Source organism: Nyctibius grandis (assembly GCF_013368605.1).
Source record: "Nyctibius grandis isolate bNycGra1 chromosome 34 unlocalized genomic scaffold, bNycGra1.pri SUPER_34_unloc_4, whole genome shotgun sequence".
NCBI classification, from domain to species: Eukaryota; Metazoa; Chordata; class Aves; order Nyctibiiformes; family Nyctibiidae; genus Nyctibius; species Nyctibius grandis.
In genome coordinates, this window is record NW_027167471.1 from 136,410 (window position 1) to 153,003 (window position 16,594).

Below are 16,594 nucleotides of genomic sequence, written 5' to 3' on the forward strand. Positions count from 1 at the left end.
TGTCAAAGGTAGGGCTGTAGACCTGAGCACAGGACAATTCCATCCTGAATTGTCCCATGAGCTTCTGCTGTAGAGACCCTCAGCTCTGGCTGAATCTCTTCTCCTGGGCCACACTGCCCAGGCTCATGGAAGGGTTTTTGGAAAAGGGATTGATGGGGGAGTCTCTGGTCCAGCTTCCCACCAAAGGGTAGAATATCACCAAGCCCAGGATCAGCTTGGGTGACATTTTGGGGAGCTGAGAACCTCCAAAGATGGTGTGTGAGCCAACAGAGGCAGGACGCAGGAACAGCCACAAGACCACGGATAAAATGCAAAGAGCAAATTTATTCCTGTTACCTCGCAAACCAGGCGATCTCCGAAGCAGCACCCGGGGCAAAGGCACGCAAGCGGGGACGCAGGCACCGCAGAGCTTGGTTCCTGCTAGAGAGAGTGAGAGATTCCGGGCCTGCTGCTTTCGCCTGTGTATTAGGGGTTTCTTGCAGGCGGCAGTTTTCCACTGCGCTTTGATCTTTCTCACAGCAGGGCAGGAATCTCAGGCATGAACAATTAGGTGCTCTGAGTCTTATCACAGGCTTATGTTATCTGAATGCAGATGTTCTACTTGTCCAGCACACAAGACTAAACAACAGTTAGTAGTATGATATATGTGTTTTTTGACACCTCAGGTGCAAGTCACTTGAGCATGTTTACAATCCTCCTCGCCAATCTTCCGTTATATTCCCACATTCCACATCAGTGATGTTGAGGTTGCATTTATGGTGTTGGAGGAGGAAATAGTCCATTGTCAAACAATGTTGTAATGTTCACTGGCATACAGTCGTTACCTACTCAGAAAAAATAACAAAGGAAAAACATTAATATCACAATCACTTAGCATAATATAATTGTATAATACAGCTACTGGCATGCTAATGAAACACATCATTAAAAGATCTGCAGCTGTTGATCTTCCCTTAATATAAAAAGCAGATGGGTTAGTTACACAAAATCTAAGTATTTACATGTTGGCCTTGCAGAAATGTATCCAGGGCATGTGCTTTTTTCAGATTGAACTTCAATTCGATGTTGGGTTTGTGACACCAATAAAACCGTTCCAATGCTATCTCCTCTAGATAAGGTACAGGTAGTCGTCGAAGATGCCTGAAATACAAGAACTCGAGAATCCAATATCAACAAAAGATGTAAAATAAGAGGAGAAGTACATGCCAATCTATTCCCAAGAATTGTATGGTAGTACTAGGGCCCTGTATTTTCTTTGATCTTTATTGCCCAGCCTTGGTCCTTTAAATGCACTTTCAGTGATTCAGCAGCTGCTGCTGTGGAAGACCCTTGGCCTGCAGACAGCTGTGCTTTACTTGGGGAGCAGAAGATTTGCTTGGGAACACTGCATGGAGAATAGTTTTTGCTTGCTTCGAAGATAAAGGAGCCGAGACCAGTTCACAGGGCCTTTTGAGGCATGGAAGAAGTAAACATATGTTGAAGGTCAGTTCTGAACACAAAGCTGAAAACAGGGAATGGTTGTTGATGTTTTGAGCCCAGAACACCGTGGCTCTTCCCAGAATGGGTGATGAGTGCTTAGCGTGTGAGTGTTGATGTTATCTTGAACTGCCTAGTCGACTCGTGCAGTGTAGCAGTTAAATAGGGTAGTAGAATAACAATAAAAAAAGCCTTAGGCCTTTCGGCTTCAGGCCCTCGCACCCTCAATCTCAGAGTCTGTGCCGCCTTTTCCGCCCGCCGCAGCTGCCATTTCTTGTTGTGACTCTGCCATAATCAATAGATGATCAATATAATGATAAACAGTGACAGTACCTGACCGTAGGGCAACATCAGCTGCTATCATTTGGTGGCAGATGGAGGGACTGTGTTTGTATCCCTGAGGCAAAACTTGGAAAGTATATTGTTTTTGTTGCCAGGTAAAGGCAAACTGGTCTTGGCTTTCTGAAGCAATGGCTAGCGAAAAGAAAGCATTAGCAAGGTCTGTCACCACTCTCCAGGGTTGTAAACTTTTGCTGATTTTTTTTTTTGTAAGAGTAACCGTGTCTGGTACAGTAACTGCATGGGGTGGGGGGCTGGGGGACTTTATTCAGTTCTCTGTAATATACAGTCATTCTCCAAGTGCCATCTGGTTTGGGTAATTTCCTCCTCCCCCCCTAGAATACGATACTGTTTTTGCTGTTATCACCTTGGCAGGCACAGGCAGCACAACAGGATCCCACTTCGGGAATGCACGCAAGACAGTTATAGACCGAACAGCAAATCCTGCTTGCGAAGTTCCAAAGCAGAAGCAACCATTTAAAGTTTCAACTGTTCGTCCTGTCAACATATCAATACTCAAGAAATATTCTTTAATTGGGGCAACTAACACAGTCGCAGTAAATGGTGTAGCATTTTCTATTGTTAAGGTCACCTTAGCTTGGAGGGCGGGGGTCAGATTTCCCCCCAATCCACAGATCTGTGATGTGGCATCTTTATTATTAACAATACTATGCAGTACAGTAACTTCAGCTCCAGTATTCACCAGAGCTAATACATGTAAACGCCCCCCCTGCCCCAAGACTGCCACTTTATAGTTCATTTGCCAAGTCGTGTCGTGCATTGCAGTGGCAGGAGGGGCAGAGAGTGGGCACGGAGTTGGTGGTGGGGCTGGGGGTGGTCAGCTTTTTCGCGTAAATGCTAACTTTTGCCATCTGCAAAAAATTTCTGATGTTGTGATCCCGTCTATTTCTGATCGTGGGATGCTGTCTTGTACAAAATCATTCCACATTTGCCGCACCAAATTAATACCTTCTACCAATGTGCACCAGCTTACAAGGGACGACACTAATTCAGCAGGTTCTGCATATGCTGTTAAAACTGCTGCACACAACCACTGATACAGCGGAGGTGCAGTAATGGCTCGCCCATCAGGGCCCCTGACACTTTGCAACTGAGCATATCCCCGTTGTATCTGATCATCATGGGCTATAGGGCTTAATAAATCTTTTTCACCTGCTAATAAATGAATAGATGCAGCCTCACTGTCCCAAGCTCGCAAAATCCGTGCCGGTATGCCTTCCCCGCTCTTCTGCTGATAGATCTCTAAAAATTCCCTTAACTCTTTTGGAGTGTAAGTACATGTGACCTGCACTCCCCTGTCCGCTTGTTCCTGCTGCCCCATCATTTGTATGAGGGGTCGTGCTTCCACCACCTCCCTGCCTTTTAAGTCTGGATCAAATTCAAACTCAATCTCAGAGCCTGAGGATTCACTCTCAATATTTCCATCCCACGCCTTGGGATCCCATGACCATTTTGCGGTGAGAGCACGAACTTGCGAAATCGAAACCTTACTTTTTCCATATTTATCCCTTCGGCTATTAGCAATACGTGCTACCAACCGCTCTACATTTTCTTGCAACTCATAGCACTGCTCTGCTTGAGTAGTAATTACTTCTTGCGCAATCACCTTTGCATCCTGTAAAGTCTCGACTTCCTTCTCTAATTCTCTCACTCTGCTCCGTAATGCAACATTTTCATGGTGAAAAGCTCTAAGACCAGGAGCTAACAACCATCTCGATCTCCCCGCTAATTTGCGAGAAGAATCTGATGCCCTTTTCCATGGCCACCCGCGCACAGCCGTGTCAATTGCCTGGGGGGTCATCGCCACCCCGTCATCTATTTCAGGCCATGCTCTGGCAGAGCCAGCGGAGCCAGGAGAGTGGCCACAGGGGCCCAGTCCTCGGTATTGGGCCATCCCGGAATGCAGGGAGTCACCGTCACGGCCTCCCCAGTCCCCGACTTCTTTTTCAGCCATGGCATGGCTGTTCCTGGATCCGGCCGACTACGCCAAAATGTGTGAGCCGACACAGGCAGGACGCAGGAACAGCCACAAGACCACGGATAAAATGTAAAGAGCAAATTTATCCCCGTTACCTCGCAAACCGGGGGATCTCCGAAGCAGCACCCGGGGCAAAGGCACGGAGGCGGGAACGCAGGCACCGCGGAGCTCAGTTCCTGCTAGAGAGAGAGCGAGAGATCTCTGGCCTGCTGCCTTCGCCTGGATATTGGGGGTTTCTTGCAGGCGGCAGTTTTCCACTGCGCTTTGATCTTCTCACAGCAGGGCTGGAATCTCAGGCATGAACAATTAGGTGCCCCTGAGTCTTATCACAGGCCCGTGTTATCTGAATGCAGATGCTCTACTTGTCCAGCACGCAAGACTGAACAACAGTTACTAGTATGATAGATGTGTTTTTCGACACCCCAGGTGCATTTTGAGCGTGTTTACAATCCTCCTCACCAATCTTCCGTCATATTCCCACAGATACTCTGAAGGCAGTGACTTGATTTAAACACTGCCTTTATGTCACTCCGTAGTTATATAGCACAGTGTTTAGAGGGGCAGAGCTGGGATTCTGTGGCCTAGCAAGCTCTCAAAGCCAGACCTGCACTAAACAGTAAGTGCTCCTAATCCTGTGGGTGTAGTAGAAAAGCCCTTCAACAATATAAGTAGCATAAAGGCAGCCTCAGCATAGGTACGAGGTCGGGGCAGTCCAATTTGGTAGTTAACATTGAATTAAACAGAGGTGAATTAAAAGCGAGGGGGCAATCTATCCAAACCAGATTCCACATCAATAAAACTTGTGACAGTCACTGTATGGAATGTACTAGTCATTTATATCTCATTGATTTTAAAAACATCCATGCACTCCCCATACAAACATGGCGAGAGTGAGGAAAATTCCAGCCTTATGTAAGTATTACAGTGCTTGCCTTTTTTTTAAATCAAGTAGATGCAAAAATTCAGGTAGTTGTAGACTGCAATAAGGTCACCTCTGAGCCGCCTCTTCTCCAGGCTAAACACCCCTAGCTCCTTCAGCCGTTCCTCGGAGGTCAGACCCTCCAGACCCTTCACCAGCTTGGTTGCCCTCCTCTGCACTCGCTCCAACACCTCAACATCTCTCTTGAAGTGCCTGGCCCAGAACTGGACACAGGATTCAAGGTGCGGCCTCACCAGTGACGAGTACAGAGGGACCATCACTTCCCCACACTGGCTGGCTCCACTATTCTTAATTAGAGGCCAGGATGCCATTGGCCACTTTGGCCACCTGGGCACGCTGCTGGCTCGTGTTTAGCCTGGGCTGTCGATCAGCACCCCCGGGTCTCTTTCTAACCACTCTTCCCCCAGCCTGTAGCCTGCAGGGGGTTGTTGTGGCCCAAGTGTAAGACCCGGCACTTGTTCTTGTCGAACCTCACGCCGTTGGTCTCGGCCCATCGATCCAACCTGTCCACATCCCTCTGTAGGGCCTTCCTACCCTCCAGCAGATCGACACTCCCACCCAGCTTGAGCTCAGCTGCAAATTTACTGAGGGTGCACTCAATCCCTACGTCTAGATCATCTCTAAAGATATTGAACAGCACCGGCCCCAGAACTGAGCCCTGGGGAACACCGCTAGTGACCGGCCGCCAGTTGGACTTTGCCCCATTCACCACCACTCTCTGGGCTCGGCCATCCAGCCAGTTTTTAACCCATTGAAGAGTCCACCCATCCAAGCCCCGGGCAACTAGTTTGTCTAGGACGATGCTGTGGGAGACAGTGTCGAATGCCTTACTGAAGTCTAGATAGATGACATCCACAGCCCTGCCCTCATCTACTAAGCGGGTCACTTGGTCATAGAAGGAGACCAGGTTGGTCAAGCAGGACCTGCCTTTCATGAATCCATGTTGGCTGGCCCCGATGCCCCGATTGGCCTGCATGTGCCATTTAATGGCACTCAGGATGGTCTGTTCCATCACCTTGCCTGGCACCGAGGTCAGGCTGACAGGCCTATAGTTCCCTGGATCATCCTTCCGGCCCCGCATGGTGCCGCGACCCGCCCACGCCGCGCCGGGACCTGTGACTCTGTCCCCCTCCTCCAACCCCCCCCCAATGTCCCCCCACCCACACTCGTTCCCCCCCCCCAATCACCCCTGACCCCACCACCCCCCTTGACCCCCTCCACACGTGTGTCTGTGTCCCCCCGTGACAAATGAGCCTCAGTCTCACACGCCAATCATAATTTCGGTTTATTGCAAAGCAAAGGCAAAACAGCGCTGGCAGCACGGGGGGTAATCCCACCAAAATCGTGCGCGCCTTTCACAGTAATTCATTTTGTATTTATGTGGTAAAGTGTTACATATTCATCAGAATTTTAAGGACACCTCTACATATTCATGACTGTCCCCAAAAGCCGGTCTTTATTATAATGAGCCCCGAGAAATCATTTCCATAGTCTCCGCCCTTAATTCCTCCTGGTTGTGCACGCGCAGTTTCTCCTGGTGGTGGTCGTGGGCCGGGGTCTCAGGGATGAAGGCCGTGTGTCTTCCTCGCTGTGCACTTTTTATCCCAACTGCAAAACCTGCTGAGACCAGCTTTCTTTTGACAGCAGTTCTGTGATTTCCTTGACGAGTCCCTTCCTCGTATACATTCTACTCTATCTTATGTTTGTCCTGTGGTTAGTAGTTAGTTCCTACTTAGGGGCTAAGATTATAGATATACAGCTTAAGCTAAACAATGGTCCTGATGGTTCTGTTATTAACCCTTAAGTGTTAGTTTCTCCTCATCACAGGGGCTTAGTATGTTGCGGTCACGTTTACATTGCCAAGAAGTCTCTACTTTTTCCCCTTTATTCTGACACGAGTCATATTTCACTTCTCACAAGCCCTCCCCCTTTTTTATTATCTCATTGACTCGTGTCTTTCTTTCAAATTTGCCTAAAATTAAACTTTTAGTTTCATCTCGGTTTGGTTCCAGTAACATCTTCCATAGTACCATGATTTTATTAGCGTTTCCTTTGCTGACTTGTTTTGGATTTACAGGCATGCTCACAACCTGCACCCCTTGAACTACAGAAACTACCAATTGAATAAAACATGGAATCAGACACGGTAAAAAGATCAACCCTGCACCAGCACAGAGCAGAAAGAATCCCACCTTTTTCCACCACGCCTTTCCCAATAGATTATCCCACCATTTACTGGCCAGCATTGATTCCCATTTTTGTACAGGTACATGAGCTGGTTTCCGGATACCTTTAGCTAATTCGGTTACAGCCTGTCCGTTATCATCAGTTTGTACACAGCAATCTGAAGAATTAAATTTTCCACAGATTCCCCCTTCTTCAGCCAACAGACAGTTTATAGCAAGTCTGTTTTGAATAAACTGCTGCTCTAGTTTGAGACTGTTGTTTTGTTATTAACTCCAAAGCCCGGGCAGTTTTATTGGGAATAATTTCTACTACAGCCTGTAACCGGATTATTCTATTTAACATGTAAATAGAGGTGCGATAACCCCAGCTTCCATCCTGAGCCCACGTAGCCGCCCATAGCTTTGAATAATTCTTTCAGGTGGCCATTCATCTTCTCCCCAAGTCTGGGCTCCTCCAGTGGCATCCCTCTTTCCCCTTTTTAGGGTGCCGAGGTCTTCATAGACAGGGACACCTAATTTCCTTCCTTGTTGTAATGGTAATAAGAAGAATCCTGGTTGAGTTATTCCGATTGTACAACTCCCTCTCCAGTCTTCAGGTAGTTCGGTAGATGCTCGTTTCCCGCATATCCAGAACATACCATCTGGGGCTCTCCAATTTATACTTGTATCACTTACATTGTTCCAGTATGTTCTCAAACTTTCTACTCCTTCAAAGGGGTTAGGTCTCTGGGTTTTATTACACCAGAAGAGGCTGGAATCATTATCAATCTTACAGTCATCCTGATTCCTTAGTGACCAGTATCCCCAAGGTGGTTCTGGCCACCACGATTCACTGGAACCATTTGTAGTCTTTATTCTTTTACACGGGCTTTCTCCTATCCTTGTTTTGAATTTGTTTCCCACCCGCCTTATACATTCCTCCCCGATTACCTCTGAACTCAAGATCCACCCCTCCGGTCCATGTTCTCTGGAGATTTCAGTGTTATTCCATTTTAATATATCTGACACACATAGACGACTTCCTTTCCACGGCCATGCTTTGATCATTAGGGGCTCCCCCACGAATCCAACATTTGCTTATGTTTAGTGCCTGACTTATCCTTTCCGTTAAGTCCATAAACAAGTTTTTCCCCAAACCAGGGAGCTGGAGTTCCCTCTCTAATTTTTCCTTTACTCCAGTATACAAATCGCTATATTTGGGAAGGGAACTAGAGTGAATAAGTCCTTTCACTTGTGTTTTAATGATTTCCTCCTTTTTCTGGTCCTGGACACCACCACCATCGGAAATGTCCCATTGTCCTGTTTTTGGAAAACAAATCCATTCTTCTTCCCTCAGACAACCCAACCCCAATTTAGCTCCCCCTTTTCCTAGATTCTGTCCTACCCAAATTTCCAAATTTCCAATTTGACAAGTTTCTAGTCCCCTCTGCTCGTAGCATTGTTTATGTGAGTGCGATAAGACATGGTCGAGGTCGTTCTTCCTCCAAGTCAGACTGGCGTCACGCATTTATGACAATTATTGCTCCAGCCGACTGGGATGTGTATTAGGATCAGCAAAAGGGGTCCGGTATAACATACGCTCCCACGCCCCGTGCCCTACGGGGGTGCTGCCCGCGGCCGGCTTTCCCGTGGCGAGAATAGAGGTTAACCCGGTCTTGCCCCCTTATGCCTGATATTTCCTTTGAGCTCGTTTCCACACAAACTCCTTGGTGCAATATAGTAACGTCCTGTACCAGTCTTTATCGAACACTTCCCAAGTTTCTGGAATTAACAGTTCCCACCCCCAAAACAGTTGTTTCATTTGTACTTGTTCCAATTGGTTACTATTCCGAGAATTACCTCTAGGCTGGTTGCTGCGACATTTCCTGCAGTAGGGATGTCGACTGTAAGATACACAGGACCACCTGATGCTACACCCTATGCATTCACACGTAACCCAACATCTGTGTCCAGAATCTGGGTGTTTGATACAGGGAATTGATGATGGTTGTGGGGGTATAAAAGGATCACCCTTTTCAAGGTCACAAGCTAACGCAAAGAATCTTGATCTAGGGTTAGTCCTATAGATTCCCGATCCTCCGGTTTGGAGAGGAATTTCCCTCCCCCTTTCACTCCAAGGATCGAATCTAGTCTTTTCTAGTGTGTATCCAGGGGGAATTTGGAACCAGGAGTATAGGCCAGGCTTTACTACGGCTCGATCACACCTGCTGCACCAGTCTCTTGGATCCCTCTGTTCAGGGTCTTGTATCTGCCACCTTTCGAAGTCTCTCTCCACGGCAGGAAGTTGGTTCATACAGGTCGTTTCGTCAGCTTAAGTTTTAAGTCCCCTGGGGCAGATACTGTTGTCCACTCTTGTGGCGGGTCCACGGCTCCCTTCAGTCTAGTTGCGTGAGTCCATCCTCGCTCAGCCGTACGTACTGCAGTTTCCGTAGTTAACAACACCTGAAAAGGACCTTCCCATTGGGGGGGTCAAGTAGTTTCTTTCCAGGTCCTTATCAATACCCAATCTCCTGGATTTAATCGATGTATCTTAAAGTCCAAAGGTGTTGACTGAGCTATCATGCCTTCTTCTCTCATAGATCTAACACCGTAAACCATTCATAGGTTTCCTTTAAACTGGTCAGCAAAGTACATGGGTTTGCCACTACTGGACACAAATCTTTAACTATATGATTTATTGCTCGCAAATCCTGCGCCAATCGATAAGTTTTGCCATCAGGCTTTTTAACAGGCAAAATGGGTGTGTGATACTCTGAAGAGCATTCAATCAATAATCCAAACCTCATCAAGTCCTCTAGAATACTTTTCACTCCTCGCCTATCTTCCAATTTCAGGGGATATTGTTTTATCCTAACAGGCCGTGCTCCCTCTTTAAGTTTAGCAACAACCCATTCTGCATTTTTAGCTTTTCCAGGCATTCCTGAGGCCCACACTCCTGGATATACCTGGTCCTTTATTTCGGGTATAATTTCTTCGTTCCTGATTTGGGGTTCAGTGAGAGCCAAACTTAAAATTTCAATGTGATTCTTTTCTGGTATTTTAAACTCAATTTCTCCATTTTTAAATTTTATTTCAGCATTCAATTGTTCTAACAAGTTTCTTCCCAAAAGTGGTCTAGGAGCATCAGGCAGGTAGAGAAATTTATGAATTCCTACACTTTGTCCAATTTTGAATTCCAATGGTTTCAAAAAGAAAGCTTTCTCAACCTGCCCAGTTGCTCCCACAATGTTAACATTTTGTTTGCTTCTTGACAATAAGGTCTGATTCAATACTGAAAAGGGGGCACCTGTATCTACTAGGAATTCTACACTTTCCTCTCCTTTCCCTAGCTGCATTGTTACCAAGGGTTCTGCTAGGGAAGATTCCCCTGGCTGCGATCAGTCAGCTCCTGTATCAGTAACCATCACCACTTTCAGAGACTCCTTTTCCCAGTGCCCCATCTGCTTCCAACACACACACTGCTCTTTCGGGAGGGGTCCATTTCCCCTCGGTGGGGCACTTGTACTTCGTCTCACAGCGTCAGTGTTATTCCCCGGTAAGTTCCCAGAGGGTCTCTGGCCCCCTGCGCTGCGCAGAGCGGCCGCTGCGGCACAGGCAGCCGCTCCACCCTCACTCTCCCCCTCCTATCGCCAGGACCATAGTGTCCTGGGGTGCTAAATTAATTCCACATTCCTTTTGCCACTCTGGCTGATTCCGCACAGTAAAGAACATACCTGCATAAACCACTTCATCCCATTTTCCTTCCCTTTAAAAATACGTAAGTTGTGACAAGGTATTAGAACTCAAAGTTCCGTTAAAAGGCCATTTTTCTCCGTCATCGAACTTGTATAAAGGCCACCACTGACTGCAGTATTTTATCACAGTTTTACGGCTCACGCTTCCTCCAGGTGGCCCCCCAATACCTTTCCAGTGAGCCAGAACACAGCCCAAAGGGCTCTTTTTCAAAACTCCACCCTGTTGGTTTCCCATTCAAAAATTTATAACACACAAAGACAGGGACTGGGGCCCGAACACTTACACACACACCGAGAACAATTAACCATTGCTATAGACACAGTATTTCAGGTTCCCACATTTATCCATCATTTTGTCCTTCTCCGGCTGTTTCCCTCGCAGGATCACAGAACCGCGGACCCGGACTCCGCACTCGTTTCCTACTTATTTGTACGTCTCACCTAATCGTACAAGTTCAGATACAAAGTCAAGTTAAATGCAAATGTTCCTCTAAACATTCACTCGCCCCCCAAAAACCTCGGGGAGACGAACAAAGGTACACAGATGACAAAGTTGACAACAGCAGCTGCTACTCCCCAGATGACAAATGTCGACACAGGTTATTCAAAGATTTGCAAATACGCGTGTACCAAACACACACGTATCCCTACGCGTGTGCAAACCAAACAAATGCACAAACCAACGATCGCGCTGACCAGAAGATTAATACGAATCGTTCGTGCAAATGTCAAAATCAAATACAAATGCACAAACAGACGATGGCTTTAACCCGATGATTAATACAAATCGAACACGCAGATGTATCCCATCCGGCGGGGTTCTTACGAACCGTGACTTATGAGTAGCTCCAAACGACCGGTCCCAAAACCAGACCAAAACAAAACAAACACAGAAAGAATGCCTCTTCTTACCAGTGGCCCTTGTCTGTCCTCGCACGGATCCACTGAATCGGGGAGTCCCTCCAGAGAAGTCTCTGGGGCCGGCCAAGGGAGTCTCCGACCCAGGGGTCCTGCAGCCGGACAGAGAGGCTCCTGTCTGGCTCGTCAAAACTGATACAAAAATCGGAGCATCCAAACCCCCTCGCTTTCTAACTTTCCTCACCGAAGTGGGAAGCTCGGTGCGGCTGGGGAAAGAGTCCGAAAGAAAACTCAATAACCTCAGAGTGTTATTAAGCAGGCACTCGTTATGGCAGCGCTGGGCAGCACTGGGGATTATCCACCACGAGTACTCCGCCGACTTGGCAAACTTTCAGAGACTATATACTATAAAGGTATACATAGTCATAGGATTTCCGAGAACTCATTTACATAACCACGAGATATGCAAATGTCCGCTCCGCATGCGCAGTCATCTTCCCTGGTGGGCGTCAGGGGTCTTCAGATGAAGGCCGGTAGTCTTCCTCACTGTGTTCGCTGGCTGTCCCCTGCTTCTGCGCAGACTCGGTCCGGGGATCACGTAGGCCACGTCCTTTGAGGCAGCTGTTGCAATTCCCTTCTCTCTGTGTTCTCCTGCATCTGCTCATCCCAAGGCCCAGCCACCTCAAGTGAGACCATCCTGGAGCCTCCTTATCTTACAGCCATTACCGCTCTCCAAATTGTAAAGGCTTCCCTTGGTTTCGTTGAGCACCCAGGACAGTTGAGTAATTAAGGTATTTACAACATCCCCCTTGTTCTTGGGGCCCCAACTGTTTCACACCCTTGGATCCAGCCATGTAAGTTGTCTGTAGAGTTGGTAAGTTGCTTGCAGAGTTGCTCCTCCCTTGCACGATGGGTCCTGAGGTGGCGGGCGGGAGCGCGCGCCAGCATCCCAAGGGAGAAGGTCTAAATACTTGAGGTCATTTGCATGGGAGATAGGAGAGGGTGGTAACATCCCTCTTGTCTCCCCCCTCCGCTCGCTTCTCATGCTAATTGGGACGCCTGCACTTTGTAGTCTTAGATTGTTCTCCAAATGAGTCGGTGGTCCCCCAAGGGGTGTCTGCTGGTCGTGATCACCCCTAGCTGTGGTGTCCGCTGTATGACCCCGCTCTGCACAAGGGTGCTTGATGCCTTGCAGAGCTGTTGCACGTGTAGGCTGGCCCCAAGGAAAAGATACCATCCGGCCTCCGCAGGACTTGCCTCTTCCTCCAGCCAGACTTGGAAATCACACCAGGGAAGGCCCAGCACAGGGGGTGTTCTGCTCCCAAGGCCCTGATCTCCTGCCAGACTTGCAGGCCTCTGGAGCAGCCATCCCCTCCTCCAGCCAGAGTTGTCAAACAAGTTGTTTAAGGCATACAAAATCTGTCCGTCACACGCCCCCGGGGCATTCTGGGGTCCCCTGGGGTGTCTTGGACCCCATCAAATTTTGGGGGACACCCCCCATTTCCCTCCCACCCAAGTTTCGTCGCTCTCCTCCTGTTGCTTTCCCTTAGCTTTTGAAGTGCCCCCTCCTGGATCACCACCCCCCCCCCCGGGGGTTTTAGGGACCCCCAAGGTTCCTGGGGGACCCTCAGGGTTTTGGGGACCCCCCCTAATTTTTGGAAATCCTCCAGCCCCACGGGAGAAATACCGAGAAGCAAAAAACGCCTCCAGGAGTTCCTTGGGGAAGAACAAAATTTGGATAATTTCGATTTCAAAACCGGTTTACAGAACCCCGGTCCCCGCAGGGTAAGTGGGGGTCCCCAAAACATGTGAGGAGGTCCCTAAAATTTGGGGGAGGGCCCCTGTTTTTGGAAAAACTCCCTCATAGTAGGGGTATTCCTGAACCCCCTGCCAAAAATCAGGAGACACTAAAACCCCATATTTGAGGGACGGGACTGAAATTGGGGGGAGGAGGGGATGGGGGATCCCCAAAATGGCGGTGGCAGAGATCGGGGGGGGGGTACTTGGAGGGGATGTGGAGGGGAGATTAATGGGGGCATGGGGGGTCTCCAAGAGGGGGGAGGCAGGAGAATAGAGGGGCCCCAAATGAGCAGGGTCCTCAATATGGGGGAGGGGGTAAATGGGGGGTCCTTGAAGGGGGAGGGGCAAAGGGTGGTCCCCAAACTGCTGACACCCCCCCAACACAGGAACGGCCCAACATGGCACCTGCCCCCGGCGCTCGCCCTGGAGGGGGTGGTGATGTGAGTGGGGGGGCAAGTGCGGGGAGGGGCCTGCACCCCTGGGTCCTTTCGGGGGTGTCTTTTCGAGGGGTGTCCCCTGGGGGGGTGGGGGGTACCCTAGGGGGTGAGTGGGGGTGCAGAGAGGGTCCTGCACCCCTGGGTCCTTTTGGGGGTGGGGGGGGTGCGGGGAGGGGCCTGCACCCCTGGGTCCTTTCGGGGGTGTCCTTTGGGGGAGGTGTCCCCTGGGGGGTGCGGGGTCCACTAGGGAGTGGCTGGGGGGTGCGGGGAGGGGCCTGCACCCCTGGGGACTTTTGCAGGTGGTCCTTTGGGGGGATGCGCTGCCCCCCACGATGCCTGGGTCCCCTCCCTCGCACGTGCTGCACCGGCTGCCGCAGCGCGTCCCCGGCAGCGAAGCCGCCCCAGCAGCACCACCGCCCCCCTTCTGCCTCAAGTGTGGCCGTGGCCGACCACTTTACCTCCTCCTTCTCATCCTCATCCCCACCACCATCGTCCTCAACCTCCTCCACCTCTTCCTCCTCCTTCCCTGAGCCTTCCCCCCGCCCCTCAACGGGCACTTTTGGGGAGCGCTCCGGAACCGCGCAGGGCCCGGCCCCACGCCCCTGCGGGACGGCACCACCGCAGCCCGCGCACCGCTTCGCTATCGCTCTCGCGGGCTTTACTGCTCCGCCATCGCCTGCACCGCCGCGCCCGCCCCCCGACCCCCCCCGACGCCCAAAAGCCCCCGCGGGGAGCCGGGACCAGCCGCCCCGGCAGCGCGGCGCAGCCCCGCCCGCCCCCACGACCCCCCGGCGGCAGCAGCCGGGGCCCTTTCCCCCCCACACCCCGGCCGCGCACCGGGACCCGCACGGCGCCGCCGCCGCTGCCCGACCCGCGCCGGCAGCGCCACAGCCTGCCCGGCCCCAACACCGGGCAGCGCAGAGCCCGACGGGGCTGTCCCTGCTCCCCCCGCCCGGACACGGGCTCGGCCCCGAAACCCCCCCGGCGAGCCCGGGGCAGCGTTCGGCCCGGGGCCGCTTCCGCCCCCCGCCCAACGAGCGCACAGCTCGCACCCGCCCGCCACAGCCCCGACCGGGGGATCCCCCCTCCCACGCCCGCCGTGCCCACGGCCCCTCACCTGCCCCGGCGCCACCGCGCCGGGAACCGCACGGAACCTCGCGACCGCCCGCCCCGCGCGCCGCCGCTCTTGTGCGCCCGCGCAGCCGCCGCGCCGGGACCCGCCCCCGCCGCGCCGGGACCCGTGACGCTGTCCCCCCCCTCCAACCCCTCAATGTCCCCCCTCCCCCACTCGTTCCCCCCCCCCCACCCGTGACCCCACCACACCCTTGACCCCCTCCACACGTGTGTCTGTGTCCCCCCACGCATATCCACCGTCCCCCCCCCACCCCACGGGTGACCCTGTGTCCCCCCCGTGTCCCCCTTCCCCTACTCTTTCCCCCTCCCCCTCGTGATAACCGCCGCTATGTGCCCTCTGCGACCCACCCGTGACCCTCCCCTTGTGTCCCCGCACACTTGTGTCCCCCCCGTGAATCCATGTCCCCTTGTGTCCCCCCCACCTGTGACCCCAACCCCCCCACACTCATTACCCCTCCCCACGTGTCCCCCCACGTCCCCCCTTGCGACCCACCCATTCCCCCCCACACGTTTCCACCCCCACGCATGTCCCTCCCCCCTGTGACCCCCCCACGTGTCCCCAAAATAATAATAAATAATAATAAATAGATTATTTCTATTATTATTATTATACTTTTTTTTCACTATTATAGTTTATTAAAACTGTTTTAACTTTCCAACCCGGAAGTCTCTCTCCCTTTTCCCTTTCCCTTTCCCTTTGGGGGGGGGAGGGAAATAACAGAGAGCATCTGCCACAGGTTTAATAGCCAGCCCAGCTTTAAACTGTGACAATTGTGCAGAATGCTCAGAGACCCCATTTGCTGTTAGGACTTTTCTGAGCTACTCATTAGCCCCTGCACACACAGAGATGGCCCTGAGCAGCGCCCTGCTGCCAGGAGGTGTCTGCAGGGCAGAGCTGAGCACACACAGCAGATGGGATGGGGTCTGTGAGCACAAAGAGAGAGGAGACATGGGGACAGAGAAACAGGTCCTGGCCAAGACAAGCTCCAGGCAGCAGAGACATGGGCAGGAAGGAAGAGAGGACTGCTCCCAGAAATGCCATGGGAGGAGGGATTCAGGCATCTCCCTGCCATCGCCTGCAGTGCAGATGTTTTCCCCTGAGCAACTGCCTGGTCTCCTCACTTGCACAACGGAGCCTCTGCCCTTAATGTAATGGGAACGTGGTCATGAATTGCCTTCCCAGCAGCCTGACCACCAAAGAGGAGAAATGCTCCAGTGTCTGACTGTCTCCCACTTCTTCTTCCCTTGGAAGGGGCACTTTGGCATCTTCTCCTCCTCTCCCTGCTGCTGTTGTTCTTACTGTTACATGCACTTGTGACGCGGGGGTGAGGATTCAAGTGCAGCTCTGAGACCAATGCTGTGTGTACGGTCATGCTTATATGTCCATGGAGGAAAAGCATCTAGCTCACACCCTATTAACTTCTGGTGCTCTGGGTACTGCAGTGTGTGTGGCTGGTAATGATCTCAGCCTCCTTTCAGGACACCTCACATTTAGGACATTCAAGTCTTTCCCTGGGAGATCCTGCTGGGCTGCAGGCTGCCCTCCAGAAGGGCACAGGACTCTCATGGCATCTCTTTGTTATGCAGGAGCCCCACAGAGAAGACACCTCAGTGCTAAGGCCATGTCAATGCTGCTGGGTGGCTGTATGTGAGCAGCTGTAATGAGCCCTCTGTGTCCCTGGCTGGGAGGG

The 16,594-nt window shown here is 51.3% G+C and overlaps 1 long non-coding RNA gene across 1 annotated transcript; it reads right to left on the reverse strand.

Moving 5' to 3' along the window:
* Nucleotides 1-700: 700 nt before the first annotated feature.
* Nucleotides 701-14,953, reverse strand: LOC137677072 (uncharacterized). The gene is made up of 3 exons (XR_011050211.1): nt 14,887-14,953; nt 1,002-1,154; nt 701-824 (listed from the first exon to the last, which is right to left on the reverse strand). It is a non-coding gene; the product is annotated as an uncharacterized lncRNA (long non-coding RNA).
* Between the last annotated feature and the right edge of the window lie 1,641 nt (nt 14,954-16,594).